This window comes from Coloeus monedula (genome assembly GCF_965178545.1).
Source record: "Coloeus monedula genome assembly, chromosome: 6".
Classification (NCBI taxonomy): Eukaryota; Metazoa; Chordata; class Aves; order Passeriformes; family Corvidae; genus Coloeus; species Coloeus monedula.
The window spans coordinates 15,905,133-15,921,399 of NC_138786.1; the positions used below are offsets into that span (position 1 = coordinate 15,905,133).

At 45.2% G+C, this 16,267-nt stretch overlaps 1 protein-coding gene across 1 annotated transcript in view; it reads left to right on the top strand.

Moving 5' to 3' along the window:
* Window positions 1-5,980: 5,980 nt before the first annotated feature.
* The window catches only part of OSBPL5 (oxysterol binding protein like 5), a gene marked incomplete at its 3' end in the record, with an annotated part of 170,814 nt that continues 160,527 nt past the window's right edge, over window positions 5,981-16,267 (top strand). Inside the window, exon 1 of the mRNA XM_082284502.1 lies at window positions 5,981-6,103. The remainder of the gene's footprint in view (window positions 6,104-16,267) is intronic.

A 16,267-nucleotide genomic window follows, 5' to 3' on the forward strand; every position in this document is an offset into this window, starting at 1 on the left:
TTCCCAACACAGACCTTAATTTAGGATTCCTGAAGGAGACCCCTTGAGACAGAAGTTCACATGGGTGAGGCTGCAGGGTAGGGAAGGTAAGGTCTGCCCTAGAAGTCTTGTTTAAAAGATACCTAAGATCACAAATGATTTCTCTGGAATGAGGTCTGGGATGAAGTAGCTGAAATGGTGTTGTATTCAGATTCCTGAAAAGCACACTTGAGGTTAAGTTTGTAGAAAGCAGGGCACCATCCAAGCGTCTGATAGGCTGGATAGAGAAAATAAACCAGGTAAGAGTATCTGTGATCTTTTATCTTGCAACCGGCAGGTCTTTAAAGCTGCCTCCAAAGCCTCTGCTACAAGCTCCTGCTGGAGGCTTTTTCCTGAAAGTTCAAAATCTCATTTGCAGGATCATCAGAGCTGTGAGGGGCTCACAAGCGCTTTGGAGGCTTGGCCCAGGGGTTGAACTTCCAGTCAGATAGCCTCCTTGCTGCAACCCAAGCCCAAATGTGGATATGTGAAAGCCTTCTGACCACAGTGTGTGGGTCAAGAAAGACTTGCAGGTTATTTACTTACTCCATCTTCTGCAGTGCTGTCCCAGGCAGGGATCACGGCACTAACATGGCCAACATCCATCATTCATAGAAATGTCTCCTCAGATGAGCTCAAGGCCTAGGGTCTATTGCAGACAGGAACAACACAGCAGAAAAGGAGATGGAATTAACAGCAGCAGGAGTTAAACAAGATCTTAGAATTGTGTTATCTGCCCGCCTCAGCACCAGACTGATAAGAAGGATAGGAGCTGGCCTCTGATACTGTACAGTGCATATATTAGCCAGGAGAAAAGTTCTTGCTAGCAAACCACTCAGGAAAAATTACCTCTGCTAACAGAGACAGAAAAAAACCAAAAAGCCCCAGCCAGAAACATCATCTCAGCAGGGAACACACTAACAGACAGGAGCTACCACAGTAAACAGAAGCACAGTCTGCAGTATCAAAACATTGTGGCATCCTGCTCCTTTTGATGCTTGCCCACTGCCAGCTGCGAAGTCTTCACACTGCTGCTTTTATGCTCTGCAATGTGACGTGAAGCTCTTCACAAAGCAGATACTCCCTGTACCTCTTACTAGGTCCCAGCTTTCAGCAGTAATCAGTCACTGGAAATTTTCCTCTACCTTTTGCCACAAGAGGACTCCAGTCTCCAGTGGCTCCCGGGGACATGTTTGTGGTTTTTCTAACTAAGTTCTCCAGAGACCTGTTCCAGCAAACTAGCAATTAGGATCCTGGTTTAGCAGCAGCTCTGTTTTCCAAAATGTAAAATGAACAAACATGTTTTTTTCAGAGCTCTAAACAGACAGACTACTATTGGTTAATATTACTGTACCAAATATTACTGTATCCCTCAGCCGCAGGGAGGAGAGAAGATCTAACAGGTAGCAATTGTGTAGCAAGATTGATTTCTTTAATTATTTTACAAACTCTTTTACAGACTTTTTTCTTCATAGTCTAATTGGACAAAGGATCAGTCACCCCCTGGGTGGACTGGCTAGAAATCCTAAACATCCACTGTCAAAATATTTTTCTACTGTACCATAAACATAGTTCTACAAGGTCGCAGGTGTTCATAGTTTATAGAACTTCTTCTAAGCTCTTCATGAGAGAGAAAAGTATCCCACGGGCTTAGAAAGAAGCAAGAAAATTCTTGCTAGCAGCATTTTTGTATCCACAGGTTAACAAGAAAGTCCTGCTCTGTCCAGATATGGCATTGAATGTTTTCGCTAAGGAACATTGCACTGGAAAACACTTGTGGGTAAAACTGATCTTTTCCTTATCATTAATTGTATACAACTGTGTTGAAGCTTATGGCTAATCACAAAGACCCGTGTTTAATAACATTTTTTTTAACTCATTTGTTTTAAAGCTTCCTGCTTCTTGTCTCACTATGTGCCATAAGCTCAAGGGCAAGTATCTTACAATGCTAACAACCGTTCATATGATGTCTGATTAATGTGGTTATGGCTGTAGAGCCAGTGTAAGTAATTATAATGATAGGAATATGATCCTCTCCATTTTCATTTTAATAGAGGCCAATAAATATATCTTGTGGCTTTAATGGTATTTAACTATCTCTCTAGCCATGAACGGGAGCTTGTAGAACTATAGTAGATATGTTGTGAGATGCAGGAAAGCATAAAATGCAAGTCTGCTGGACTCTACAAAATCAATATGAGTTTATAGTTCACACAGATGGGGTCTGAGCTCTGTTGGGGGAAAGAGGAGCTCATTCAGCAGTTGTGAAAGGTGGAGGATCTGAAAAGGAAGATGCACGGGAAAGCACTGCAACCATTTCCTAGGCAGGCTGCTGACCTGAGAGAACTGAGTGATGTCTGTTGCTGCAGCTCACCTCCCTGTCTGCATTTACCACAGTTTTTAGACAACACTGATACTGTGTTGTTGCACATCTCTAAGGGTTGTCATAAAAAGACAGGAGATAACTGCTTTCCAGTGTTCTGACTATCAAAGTCTTTGAATTGCATTATTGGATTGTAAGGACTGGAGTAAACAGTTGAAACACCCTGACTTGACTCTCCCAGCACTAGAATTAAAGCTTACTCTGCTTTGCTGCTTTTGTCACCCTTGTTTATGATAGAGCTCAGACCAGTTTACAAGCCCTTTTAGGACGGAGCTATGTTGCTGTGGTGGGAACGTTAAGTGTTGCAAACACTGGCAAATGCCCAAAGGAAATAACACAGCTGCAGACCCCCTAAAAGGAACACTGATTTCTTGCAAAGGAGAGCTGAAGCCAGAAGGTCCTCAGCTCTAACTGCAAGGTACATCCATCAGAGAGCTTTTGTCAAAGGGATATATCGTACCTGGGGGACACTGAAGAATTAGCTTTAAGCTAGGGAGCTCAGGTGGCGTTAGGACACAGCAAAGCTCACCCCAAGTGCAGGGCTGGGTTATGAGCTCTGTACTCCACATCTACCCACTCAGGGTTTTATGCACAGCTCAGGTGTATCTGCATGGACTGCAGACAGCACATAACCAGCAGATGTGTCCTCTGAATGCTTGTTAACAGAACAGACGCTAGAGGGCTGTGAAAAATGGTCTTTAAAAATATTAGTGTTTGCCTTGTTTGGTCCCCCCATTTCTGTGGGGGACTTATAAAGGGGTAACAGGTCCAGGTCCCAGCTTTGACAGACAGACAGGGAAGTGATGGATTGCTCTAAACCAGAGTCAGAGGACCCATCTGGTGCAAGGCCTGAAGACACAGCAAATGTAAGTTCAGGGCTCCCTGGACCGTAAGAAATGCTGTGGCTGCATGATGCAAAGCATCAGTCTGAGGTAAATTTTCTCTGGTGGTCCAGTTTACAGACAAAATATTGACAATTTAACTGACAAGCATTTTGCTCTGTGTATCCATGTCACTAATGCCACATGCACTGTCCTAGAGCACATAGGAAAACATAATGTATTATTATTTTTATGGGGGTCTCTAAGTTTTGACAGAAATAATTTTGGATGCTCAGTTTTTTATCAAATGAGTGGTATGTGGCAATGTGGCAGTGAACAGAAGAAACACTAGTAATCATGGAATGACTGCCTGATAAGAAAATAATTTAGTAGAAATCTTTCGTCAAAGCACTTTTAGAAGGGTTTTAAAAAAACGTTTAAAATGGAAATCCCTGGGAAGTGAACTCTAAGTCCCACTGAGGTTCATGTAGGATGCTAAAAACTGTAGATCTCTGTAGCAAACTAGCCAAGAAGCCACGGTGGGACAAAGCCAGTCTGGAGACAGACAGCCAGACCAATGTCAAGTCCATGGTTTAGTTAGAAAGACATTTGTACCAGACAAGGTGCTGGCAAACTACCTGGCTGCATTTGAATGTTCCAACTCTAAAAGCAGAAGGGTAAAGGGAGTGGAGGACACAGAAAGGATCCCAGCGTGGCCTGAACGGACAGAACAGGAGGCAGCAGGGAGAGTGAGAAGGCAGTATGATGCAGGGGGAGCTGCTTTGCTCTCTAAGAGGGTGGCTCAACCTGGAAGTGCCCAGGATGATGAGAGGCCTTGGCATCTCCATGCAGTGCCCTGCCCCATTGCACAGTACAGGCTTGCCCCCAGGGTGAAGTTTTGGTGAGGATTAAGTCAAAATCTTGACTAACTTGAAGGAAGCTGGAATCATGACAACTCTCCACACCTTATGGATGATGGCAGAAATCACAACAAATACCGGTGAACTTAAAATCACCTGCCCTATGCAAGTGATTCAGGGGTTTATTTACAGGGTAGAGAAGGGCTATGGTGACTCCTGAATAGCAGGGACAGCTTAGGGTGTGTGAGCTGTTCATAGTTTATGATCTGTTTATAGTTCTGCTTTGTACAAGAACTTCCAGGAAAGAGCAAAAATGGATGGTGACTTCTCCTTCCAGCACCATGCTCTACTCCTAGCTAGGTATAGTGCATTCTGCTCTATGTCCCACTGAGCTCATTAGGAGAAAATCATCTACCTCTACTGCATTAGGTAAATGGATATCAGTGACGCAGAGTGAAGCCTTGTAGTCCGTGCATGGGCTGGAGTTGGCTGGAGGCAGTGAGCAAGAGAAATTGTGCCCTGGTCCAAGCTGAGCTTGCAGCTTTGGGTGAATTCAGGATTTTTCATTAAGATTTGGGAGACCTTTTCAAGTAATGAGTTGCTGGGTTTTAGCACTGGAAGCTGGCTTCCTGGGTAGTATGAGGAACATCAGAGCTAGTGGTCTTTGTCTTGGTTCAGAGGCTACACATACTAAAAAGAAAAAGGAGCTGGCTTTTTCTGTGAAGGGTGGGGTAGCAGAGCACTTCAGGCACATGATTTAAGGCTTCTGGTTTCAAGAGCATGAGTCTGAGCTTCATGCTGTATTTTGCACCAAAGCTTCAGCTGTACTTGGATGATTCAGACTTTAGTGATGCAAATCAGACTCATGTTGCTCACATTATCCCTTCATGTGATTTTGGTTTCAGAAAGTTTGGGTGCCTTTTAACTCTGCTATCCCTTTTCCCATGGAGATGAAGGCGGTGTGAAGTCCTGCTTGGCTTCCTGTTTTTGGTCCAGTGCTGAACCGTGGGACTCACAGAGTGAAGGCGAGAGGAAGCAGCAGTTAAATGCGTGTGGCTGGGTCGTTTTCTGCCGTGATGCTTTACCAGATACCCCGCTGCCTGTAAAGTCATGCCTCCCCCGAAGGGCAGGCGGGCTGCGGCCAGGGATGCGATGATTGGACTGTCCTCCTCGTCTGGAGGAGCTTAGGGGTCCGTGCTTGCCATGGGATTGATTTTTCGCTCTGGATGCACAGGCGAAGCTGGGAGCGTGCCCAGCTGCGTGTCAGGGCTGCATATTGCACGGGCGCCTTTGAGCCACGGCGTCGGCGTGTGGCTGGATGCTGAGACAAACTGCTCCTGCAGCTGCAGGGCTTCGCCGTGGTGATTCCCCCAGGTTGGCTTTTCTCCATTATCTTGCGCGTGGCGTCAGTGAACCCCAGGGATGGCTTGCTGCCTGCTGGCCGGGGGGTCCGCCTGATTCTTGTTTAGGAGGTTGGTGGTTTTGCTTTATTTACTCTGCCTTGGCTTCAGGCTCTCCCTGTGCCGAGGAGAAGAAAGAAACAAACTGCGGGGAGTGTGGGGGGGAATAACAAACCGAAGGGAGCCGAGCTCCGGCCGGGAGAGGCCGGGGAGCTCCCCGGGGGCGCTCCCGCGGGGAGCCGAGCACCGCGCCAGCTCCGCGCCGCGCCGATCCCGCCCGGATTTTGCACGTTTCCTTTCCCTTTTTTTTTTCCCCCTCCGCTCCGTTTTTATTTTTTTCTCCCTCTATTTTTCTTCTCCATTCCCCCCTCTCTTCCCTCCCTCTCTCCCTAGCGTGGTTGGATCAGTCTTTTGGTATTTCCTGCCGCCGCCTCCCCCGAGCAGCTGTCCGGCCGCGGCCCGGCGCTGCGCGCTTTCCGTGCCGCCGGGGCAGCGAGCGGCTCGGCGGGGCCCACGCGTGTCCCCGCTCCCGTCCCACGCGTGTCCCGGCGATGCGGCGGCGGCGGCGGGGCGCGGCGTGCTGAGGGCGGCACCGCTCGGGGGCTCGGCCGCCCCGGCCAGGTAAGACGCGCCGGGCTTCCCCCCTGCCCCCAAAAGCCACGTCCTCCCCCGAACCCCCCAAAGCCATCCTCCCCGAAATACTCTATAAAAGCATATACCACCCCCCTCCCTAAATTATCCCAATAAATCCATTCCCCCGCCTCCCGTGCTAGCTGTTCTTCTTGTACCCCGCGCTGCCAGGTTGCCTATTTTTAAGTATAACGTGGAACCCCAGCGTCGTCTTGCGAGCGGCGTGATTTTGGTGAGGGCCTGAGCGCTGGGAGGGTAACCCTGCCGCCTCTGCCCGTGCTTTGTGCCCAGGTTGTGCGTCGCCGTTTCTACGTGTGCCTTTTGGGGTTTGGTGATGGGAGCTGTGGGGTGACCCCCCTGCCCCCCGACATCTCGGCATGGCAGGGCTGGGGGGCCAGCAAGAGGCCGGTGTGGCGTGTGGATGGCGTGCTGTCAAGGAGACCTGATTTCTTTAGACATGTGGGAATATCTGGTAGGTGGAACGCATTTTTAATGTACTTCTTCCAGCATGGTGAGGAACTAGTAAGGAGACCGCACTGTTACTACTTGGCTACATTTAATTGACAATAGTAATTACCTTTCCTATAGGCGCTTTGACAGATACCACAGTGGAGACTAGAAGCATCGCTATCTAAAAACCAGATTTTGGAAAGCTTCGTTTGGAAATGCTTTTAGCTTGCACTAAGTGAAGCAAGGCAGCATTCCTAGAGAAATAAAAATATAAGCACGTGCAACTGTCTGCTGGATCAGAAACCGTATTTTTCAAGTGCTATGCAAACCTAAAGTGTTGTAGTGTGAAACAATTGTTTAACATAAGTGAGGGGGAAAGTTCTTTAAACTGTGTAGTCACCTCATTTCATCCAGCTGCAGCAGTATCTTTGTTGTCAAAATATTCCTTCCCCCTCCTTGCACTGATGTACGAGATAACAACAGTATTCAGCAATGTCTGTACAGCAGAGAACAGCCACTGCATTGGATGTGTCCCCAGCTGCCACCTTTCCTCCTTGGCAGCAAGTTTCCAAAGCGGTGTGAGTGGGGAGGGAGAGACAGAAGCCTCAAGCCAGGCTTTGTGTGTGGTAAGTTCTCTTGCCAGAAGAGAAGAATGGGTGTTCTCGGCTGGGCAGCTCCTAGTGGGATGGTAGGTGACCCTGGGAGTGTCCCCATCCCGGCCGGGCAAGCAGGGGGACAGCTGAGCTGGGCTGAAAGGGCGTGGGGGCAGCAAGGGAGTCAGTTTCAGCTCCAGGGGTTACTTTGTGGCCCTATTGATGGAGGTGCAGACAGCAGTTCTCTGATTCCAGGGAGAAAATGCAGGCCATAGTCCTGCCCACCGCCTATTTTGGTTTGAAGTGGACAAAGTGAACCTAAGGAATGATTTAATCATGGTGATGCATGAAAGTAACTGAAAGGCGGATTTACTGCTCTAATCTTTTCATGGTGCTTAATTTAATTTTCATGTGCTTTATTGCAAAACTGATTCATCAGGTGAGTGGGAGGGAGGCTTGTACAGTACAGGTGGTTCAGTTTCCATTGCTGGATTAGATATTTAGCAAGGTGCTTTCTTGGCTACAGCAGGAGCAAAATGGCTCTCTGATACAGTGCTGTGGTTTGGAACCCAGGATATCTCTAAGGAAAGGCCCTTCCTATAATCTGTAAAGTGCAGTGTTTGAAATCAGTGTGCCGTGCTCAGAGCAAAACTGAGACCCGACTAATTCTTACTATGTTCATAGATCATAAAAATTTTGGTTATGCTAATCTGAATTGGGTTAGACTCACTTCATGTCCAAGAGAGCTGCTGTCTGCTGGAGGTAATTGTGAGATTGTCAGTGTTGCCAGTGCTGAAGGTCTTTTAGTGCTGGATCTGGGGCTGAAGAGGTAAAAAGGAAACTGCCCTGAAGTGTGTCAGCAGGGCCCTGCTGCTTCCGAGCTGCGGAGCACAGACCTCCCTGTGCAACTGCACAGGTTTGTGCTATTTGATCTCCTGTTTTATTTGGGGGAAAAGCTGCATTTAGTGTTTTTTCTCCTGACCTCCCTGCCTTTGGAGCATTAATAGCACAGTGTTTTCTCAACCAGAAAGGCTGCTCCTCACGCCTCCACTCCTCAACATGAGATGTCTCTGGCAGCACATTGTAGGTGTTTGTGCATGCCTGCTGTAGTTACTAAGGTAAAGGAAACACAAGAAGCAGCTCAGGGAATGGGAACAATCCAAATGCCAAATACACACGAGTTTGGGCAGGAATGATGGTGACCTGCTCTGCCAGCCTGTCTCAGTGTGGGTCTGGGCTTGCTCACTCCTCATGGAGGCTCCTGACTGTCATTGTGTTTATGCTGTGCTTTGGAGCACCAGGCGTCTGAGACAGAGCAAACTCCTCCCAGGTGCTGCTCAGCCCTCATTTTGGAGCTGTGTGGTTGTGGTGCATTTAATTGTACAGGGCTGTGTCCAAATCACAGGTTCTGCCTTCATCCCAGCTCCTCCCCACCACTGTGGTTCTTTCTGGTCATGCAATGAAGGAGGAAGGAGACAACCGTCCTGAAAAACACCCTTTTGATAAGTAGCTGCTGAGCCTCTGTGGAGGACTAAGGAGCAGTGTACAAACTGCCCAGGTTTCCACATTTTTTAATTATTGAAATACTCTTTCTCTGCTCAAGGCGTGGGAGTGTTGTGCTTGCATCAGGTGGCTCTAGGAACTGTATATGCATCTGTGTAATACAAAAAGATCAAGGGACAAGAAGGGAATATTCTGCAAAATTGGAAGCAGCTAACAGCAGGCTAGTAAGAGTTACTTGTAAATGGTTTCTGTCCATCACAGAAGGGGAGTGATGTGAAAGGGGGATTTATTTTTTTTTTTAGGTTAGAATAGTCCAGCTGCTTGTGTGGTGGTGCTTTTTAATTTCTTTCAAGCTGCATAAAAACCATGGGCATATCCCTTGTTCTTTAGTCTCAGAGTTTGTAGAGCTACAGTTGTAATTGTGCCATTTTTTCCTTTGCACTCCTTTCGGATTGAAGGATTTATATGTGTATAAATCAAAGTCTGAATTGAAAAGGCTCAGTTCTCCTCTTTGTTTAATAAACAGACAGCTGTATACCTGGGCTTTCTTTTTGCAATGTGTCACTGAGGTCTGTGCTCTGTTCCAATATCAATAACTTTACCATGCTGGCAATCTTCTTGATAGTAGTTTTTCTATGTGTTTTGTTAAACTCCATGCCAAGCTTCAACTTACTGGGAATTGACTGCAGGGCTTTATGAGTTTGAGTGTTTTGGCAACCCAGTTTGCATGATTATAGCATCAGAGAAAAATTAACCCGCTAAAGGCAAGAGAGAAATACTCACATCCTTAATAAACTGGGACGTGTGCAGGTCTCCTGGGGGGGGGGGAGGGGGGGAATCAACATGGAGCCTGCCTGCTTCATCCTATCTGATCTGTCAGTGAATCAATCAATGTGAAATTGTACCCCCAAGGAATAATGTAATAGCTATTTTATGTGTATTCCCAAACTGGAATGCTACTGTAGTAGAGTCCTGAAGGGTGTGCTGTCTAAATCGATCAGCAGAGGCCGAGATAAAAGCAGACATGCTGCTTATCTATCAGATGTGGCAGAGAGGCATCGAGGGATGAAATATCTCGTTCTGTGTTGAGTGGAAAGCTTAAATGTGAACTTGGTCCTTCTGCATCCCAGCACTTCAGGCACAAAAGCTGTGTCCTGCTAGCTCTCCTTCAGTTTTCTCTCGGCAAAATCATGAGATTGCTCTAAAAAGCACTTTAATTGTCATGCTAATGAATTTTGTTCCAGACAACTGTTGTAGTGTCATTGTTCCTTCCGACCTGCAGTACTGCAGAAACAGCTTGGCTTTTGTTATCTGTGTTGTTTGATGCCAGTTAAGAGTGCAAAGCCTATGCTAGGATTGCTTTGTTGAATTGATTTGCTTTTTTCTCAGATAAAAATGATGGGGAATTCTCTCCACGCAGCAATATATAGCCACGTCCCAGTAAGGAGACGAAGGGAATTCTACTCCATTGCATGGTGTGGGTAACTGTTGATCATTGTGAGTAATCTTGGCAGAATAAAAAGAACCATTTAAATTTTTTTTTTTGTTATTGTTTTGATATTTTTGTACTTTCTCTTTTTGGTATGACTTCAGCATCAGGAGAGATTCACTTTTATGTAGTAGTAGGAGGTCACCAAGGCTTTTATACACTTTATCAAACATTGCACAGCTCATTCGGGGAGCTGCTGCTGGCTCATCTGTAAAACCCCTGAAATGTGAATGTGAAATTGCCACTGGAATTAATGCTCTGTCAGGGTGATTATTCTGGCAAGCTCCTGTCATGGATGCAAATAAATGAGATTTCCATTTTATAAGGTGAATCTTTCTGTCTTTTCTTGCTGTGTTGCCTCGAAAAAGAACCTCATGCACTGCTGCAAGCCTGACAGTTGCTGATGCAGTGAATTATTTTTTTTCCCCTTACCCTACTAAGGAAAGTAATCTGGATTTGCAGATCATTTCATGACCTTTTCTTTCATATGTGGGTCAAAGACCGTTCAGGTCTAAGCAATTTTTTTTTTTTTTTTTTGTAAATTTGCAAATCCTTACTTGGACTATGAAGGCTTTCAGTGAGCACTGAATGCACTGTACAAATTACAGCGCTAGTGGGCAAGGCAGTAATTTAAACTGCCTTCCATGGAGTTCTGTTATTGTCAGTCTAGAGCAGGACACAGGTGTGTTAGATATGAAATACACAGTCTTTGTATTTTACAGTTTCCTTTATAGTAGATTTCCTTCTTTCCATTTAACATCTGTCATTTGGCCCAGCCTCCTTGTCTTGCTCTGACTTTGTAACCTTTCTCATTGAAGAGGAGATCTAATTTGATAAGAATGTGTATAATCATGTATAAGATTGTTTTGTTTTGTTTTAATTCAGGTTCAGTGGATGCAAATGAGGCCCAATTTCTTGGTTGTTGAGGAGGTTTTTTGGGGTTGTGGGTTTTGGTTTGGTTTGGTTGTTTTGGTTGTTTTGGGGTTTTTTTGACTGACGAGCCACCCAGGCTTTGTTGCCTGTAATCAAACTGCTGTTACTGCCTGAATTTCTCTCTGGACTCTAGGTCATGGGACGCACCTTGGCACACCTGCACTCATTTTTTAATACCTGCACTCATTTATTCATACACCTATGCATTGCAGTAGACTTGGGGAGCTCCACTTGTGGACAGGGCTGGAGGCTGTGTAAACCAAGCCTAGACTGTCAGGCATCTAACCTAGTTTTTCCCAAGCTGGTCTTCAAGTTCTGTCTTGTGGAATCCCTCAGCGTAGGTGCTGAAAGCTTTCTTTTCCAAGAGGGTGAGGTGTGCTGAGAAGCTGGGTGATCCCCTAGCCATGAGAAGTGTAGTGTAGGGTCTCTCATTTCTGAGTACCCTGAGAAGGTACATGGCCAGGGTGTGTCAATCACCTTTCCATGCCTTTTTCATCCTCTCTCTGCCTGGATTATGTGTTCTTTGGTGTCAAGGTCTCTCATTGTAAATTCACACAATATTTAATGCAGCATTGTCTTGGATTCTGCTGGGCTGTTCTGCAATATAAATAAAAAGAATCTCATTATGTAAGCAAGATACTGAATAACTTGTCTAAATGAGCTAAGACAGTGGGTGCAACAGTGGCAGTTTTATTCTCTTTGAACAGGTGCATCCCCATGAGGAAATAAAAGGTAGGTAGGGACCAAGTTGAGAAATATTGAGCAACAACAGGCTGTGACTCAGAAGCAATTTAACCATATTAATCCCCACAGCACTAAAGGTTCCTTTTCCCAGAAATGCACAATATGCTGTTCTCTGCCATAAAGCTGTTGTCAGTTGACATCGCTGTGTTAACATAAGACTTGCTGTTACCCACAAGATGCACAGTTAGCAGAGAGCAGTTCCAGTGCTGGCTGCTAATTATTGTTAATGTTCCCCCAGTTGTAGAAAAACAATATATTAAAGATGTCTCCTGCTTAATATTTTATGCCTGATGGTGGGTATGCTTATGTTGTGTTAAAAATAATGCTTCTAGTATCACTCCAAGTATTATCAAGCCAGCATTTGATTTATTTAGGAGAACACAGAACAACCATTTACCAAAAGGCTCTCTTGAGTACCTGTTGTAGATGCTTTGTGTTTTTATTTTTTTTCAGAGTAGCAGTGTGGAAATTTATGGCTTTTGGTTTTTGTTTATTGTGACCCTCTCAAAGTCTGTGCGTTTTCCCATTGACTTCATGGCAGCCAAGTCTTTTTATCCTGTATGTCTCTTGCAGAAATCAGATTAATGATGCATCATTAGCCAGAGAGAGCTTTTGCTGAAAGCACACAAAGGCAATAATTTACCTTGTGATTTTATAAAATGCAGATTTTTTTCCCCTCATATTATAAAAGTGTTGGGGTGAAGGCAAGTGAACAGAGAATTGGTGCTCAAGTACTATCTCTGCACTGCGAGAGGGACGCTGCGATATCATTAATGAGATTCTCCCGTTTTCCCTTGGAGATGTGGTGTTGAATTTAGAAATAGAATTTGAACAATTTTCCACTGAACATCTCACTTTTCTGCTCACTGAATAGCTACAAACCCTTATTGTTTAATAGCTAGCTTCACTTTTAACTGATAGAGTTTCATAGAGGTAAGATAATAGCTCTGAAAAAGTAAGACTTTTTCTAGACACTATTTAATTTACCATAATTATAATAAGTGCTAAATTGAAGGAGGCTTTTCTAGTTAAGATGAGGATAGTGAATAGTTGTGCATTATTACCGTAGCCATGATGGGGGAAGGAAGAAGTGTTTTAAGTTTTGCCCAAGACAGATAGAAAGAAAACCTGCCCCAATGTGGTCCTTAATAATTTATTTTCCCCTCTCTATTGCTGACTGCCAGGTTTTGCTAGAAGAGTTTTCTGCCCTTTGTACCTCAGGGATGCAGCAGTTCATGAAAGGAAACAGCAGGCACTCCAAGTGAAAATGACTGTGGAAATAGCGTGAAGAAGCAGATTGCACCCTCCAGCCAAGCCTGAAGCTACACAAGCAGGGGCACACACAGCAAATGCCATTGCAGCTCTGAAGGCACTGCAGTGGAGCATGGCTCCCCGGAGGCTCTGCTCCCTCCCTGCTTTGCCCACACTGCAGAGAAAGCCGTGGTTTGCTGCTCTTTTCTGCTTGGAGCAAGTTGCAACATCTTGAGTCCCTGGGCAGGTTGAGTGGGTGCACCCCAGCTCTCCGTGCCATCCGCCAGCACCCGCCTCTGCTGCTCTTCCCGTGCTGGAGCTGCGGCAGCTGGTGCTGTTGCTTCCCTCTGCCCCCCTTGTTTGAGAGCCTGAGCAGATCACAAGGTGTGCAGTTGTGTACCCCATGTAAAAACACACCAGCTCACTGTCTTGGCATAGTTGATGCAATTGAGAATGGCTTCTTTTATGCCACTTTTAAGGTGGAGCTGCTGTAAGCACAATCTGCCTCTCCAGGTGGATGAAAGTGATTTATTTGGGGCAGGCTTTCACTGTGTCTTTGGAAGTTGATGCCGTCCAAGGGGAAAACCAAAATATGTTCCCTCATTTATTCACCTCTGTACCCTGGGGTCCGAGACACCACTTCTGTGCAGTATTTCTTGCTGTCCTGGTAGGGCTCCTGCTAAGTTGATCCACAGGGACTTATCCCATACAAGCATTTATCTCCTGGGACTTGCACTCGGGCCGTGCTCTTACCTCTCAAAGTCTATCAAGAGTACATGTGATTGTACTTGACACTTGTGATCTGGGCTAGATGTGAACCCCTGGGGAAAGGCAGTGTGTGAATTATTTAATCTCTTGAGCATTCCAGGCCCCTGTATAAAAAGCATTAAGCAATATGGGGCTTTTTCTTGCTTTAAGAGAAGGGCTGTGTCAGCCTTGCTTAAACTCTCAAAAAGCTGAGTACTTTGAGCACTAAACTTCATACCATTGTTCCAAATTCATTGGAGTGCAATTACGGGGCACCAATGTAAGCAGTGTTTGCTCCCAGGTGGACCAGAAATATTCCTGATAAACCTTCTGTTTTCTTCCCCTTTCCCTCCTTCCCTTCTCCAGTATTTTGGTTCTTCTGGATTGAGACAGGTTGAGGCAATGCAAGTAGGATAATTTTGTGGTCAGGGCATTTGGCTTTGAAATCAGAAGATCAGTGTTAGTTCCTGCTTCCATCACAGACCTCCTGTAGCTGTGGGGAGATTGCTTGCACCTCTGTGCCTCTGTCTGCACCAGAAAAATAACAAAGTAAGTTTTGGGGTTGCGTTTTATTTATTTTCCTGTGTTGGCCTACAGGGCTCTGTTATGAGGGCATGGAGAGGGTCTGATCTCCTCTTGGGCCTATTTGGCATTGTCTGCTGGCTCAGATCCAGCCAGAGTATGCTTGTTTACTCTCTGGATAAAGCTACTAGGAAGCCTTCAGGTACAGCTTCTTTCTTTCTTTTTTTTTCACTACCATTCTTTTGTCATGCTTTTTGCTTTCATTTAACGTCAAAATTAAATGGTGAGTTAAGTAGTGTAGCTTTTAATAATGTGTAGAAAATGAGCTGAGCTGCACGCATAGATGGTGCCCATAGGAAGCCTGGAATTATTCCGTAGTGTTTTTAATGGGCAGTCCTACTGTGCTGTGAGCTGTTGGCTCCGTGAGGCTGTCTTAGATGAGGCTCCCAGTACTGTAAATATCTGAGCCACTTAGCTTTGAGTACCAGGAAACGAAACGGCACATGAAATAATAAAAAGGTTTATTTTACTGAAGTCTGCAAAACAGTATTTTCTTCAGGCTGATTTGGAAGTGGACCTTAGAAGAGTTAAGTGGAGAAGAAATGCAGTGTTTGGGGCTAGAAATGTTTAACAAGCAGCACGAGCTGCCCGCCGCTGGCTGCTCTGCTGCTTGATTACAGCGCAGCGAGGTGCAGGGCTCGGGCAGCTGGAGAAAGGCTCTGCAACGCTTGGCATGGTCATCTCCTAAGGTGCTTATCTGGTGAGAAAGAGGACTCAGGTAGGAAGGTTGGAGTTTGCTTTGTGGACAATGCAGCTTTTCTTTGCATTCTGGATTTTAAAGCCAGATGTATCAGTCCTATCCCAGTCATTTCACTTTGCGTCTGCCAGGATTTTAGCCTGGGATTTCTTAAATCTAGTAATTTTTGGTTGAGTTACAGCATTTTTCCTAAGGCAGGTAGTGCCTTTAAATTTCTGTTGGTGATTCTTTTGTGCTCTTCAGAAATGTGTGCAAATGGTAGTTTTCTTTACAGTAAAAGATATGTGCTTCCTCTCTAAATCTGGCATTTTTCTACCTTCTTTTTTTCCAGCTGACATCTTTTCCCTCTAAGTGATTGCAGGCTATGATCAGGTGATCCCTTAAATGTCTTTGATTAGTTAAGTAGGTTGAACATCTTAAGTCTCATTGCAGTTGATTTTAGACTTGGAGACAGCCTTATGGTTTTTTGCTGGGTACTTTCCAATTTTTCATGCTGCCATACTTCAGGTAAGAATGAAGATCGCATGTGTTATGTCAGCAGTCATCTTGCAGCTGTCACATACAAAAGTAAGGCTGCATTCTGGCTCTTGCTCTTTTTGTTCCTTCCCCCCTTGTTTATGCTTCCAGGAACTGAGCAAGCTCTGTTCACCCACGGTATTGCACTTGGCATGCAGACTCTGTTAGTTATCTATATTTCTTTATAAATCAGAGCTGGTTTGGAAAGCTAAGGTATGTGTCTGGACAGAGAGGAGGGGGTGTTTTGGTCTGGTGTGTGGCAACACAAGGTTATTTATCATAGATTGTGCTCTCCGCACTTTAATAATCTGCTGACATTTTGCCAGTAATAAAAAGGTCAAGGAAGAAAAGTTGCTTCCTACAAATCATGGCATTTGATTGTTCTTGTTATTAAACAGAGCATGGTTTCCTTGTAACAAAATTTCAGCCATCCCCAGCTTTGTAGAAGACGAATTACCAGCGGGTACAAATGTATAAAAATGAGAAAGCAGCTTTCTTTTGATACTGCTGGTCCCTATTCCAGTGATTTGTCCTTTCCTGTAGCAGGGTATGGGGAAGATGCAAGAAAAAAGTGTCCCTTGGATGTTGACTATAGTAGCAGAAAGAAATTATTAGAAGTTGATGCTTGAAAAGTGAGACATTAAGTTGAT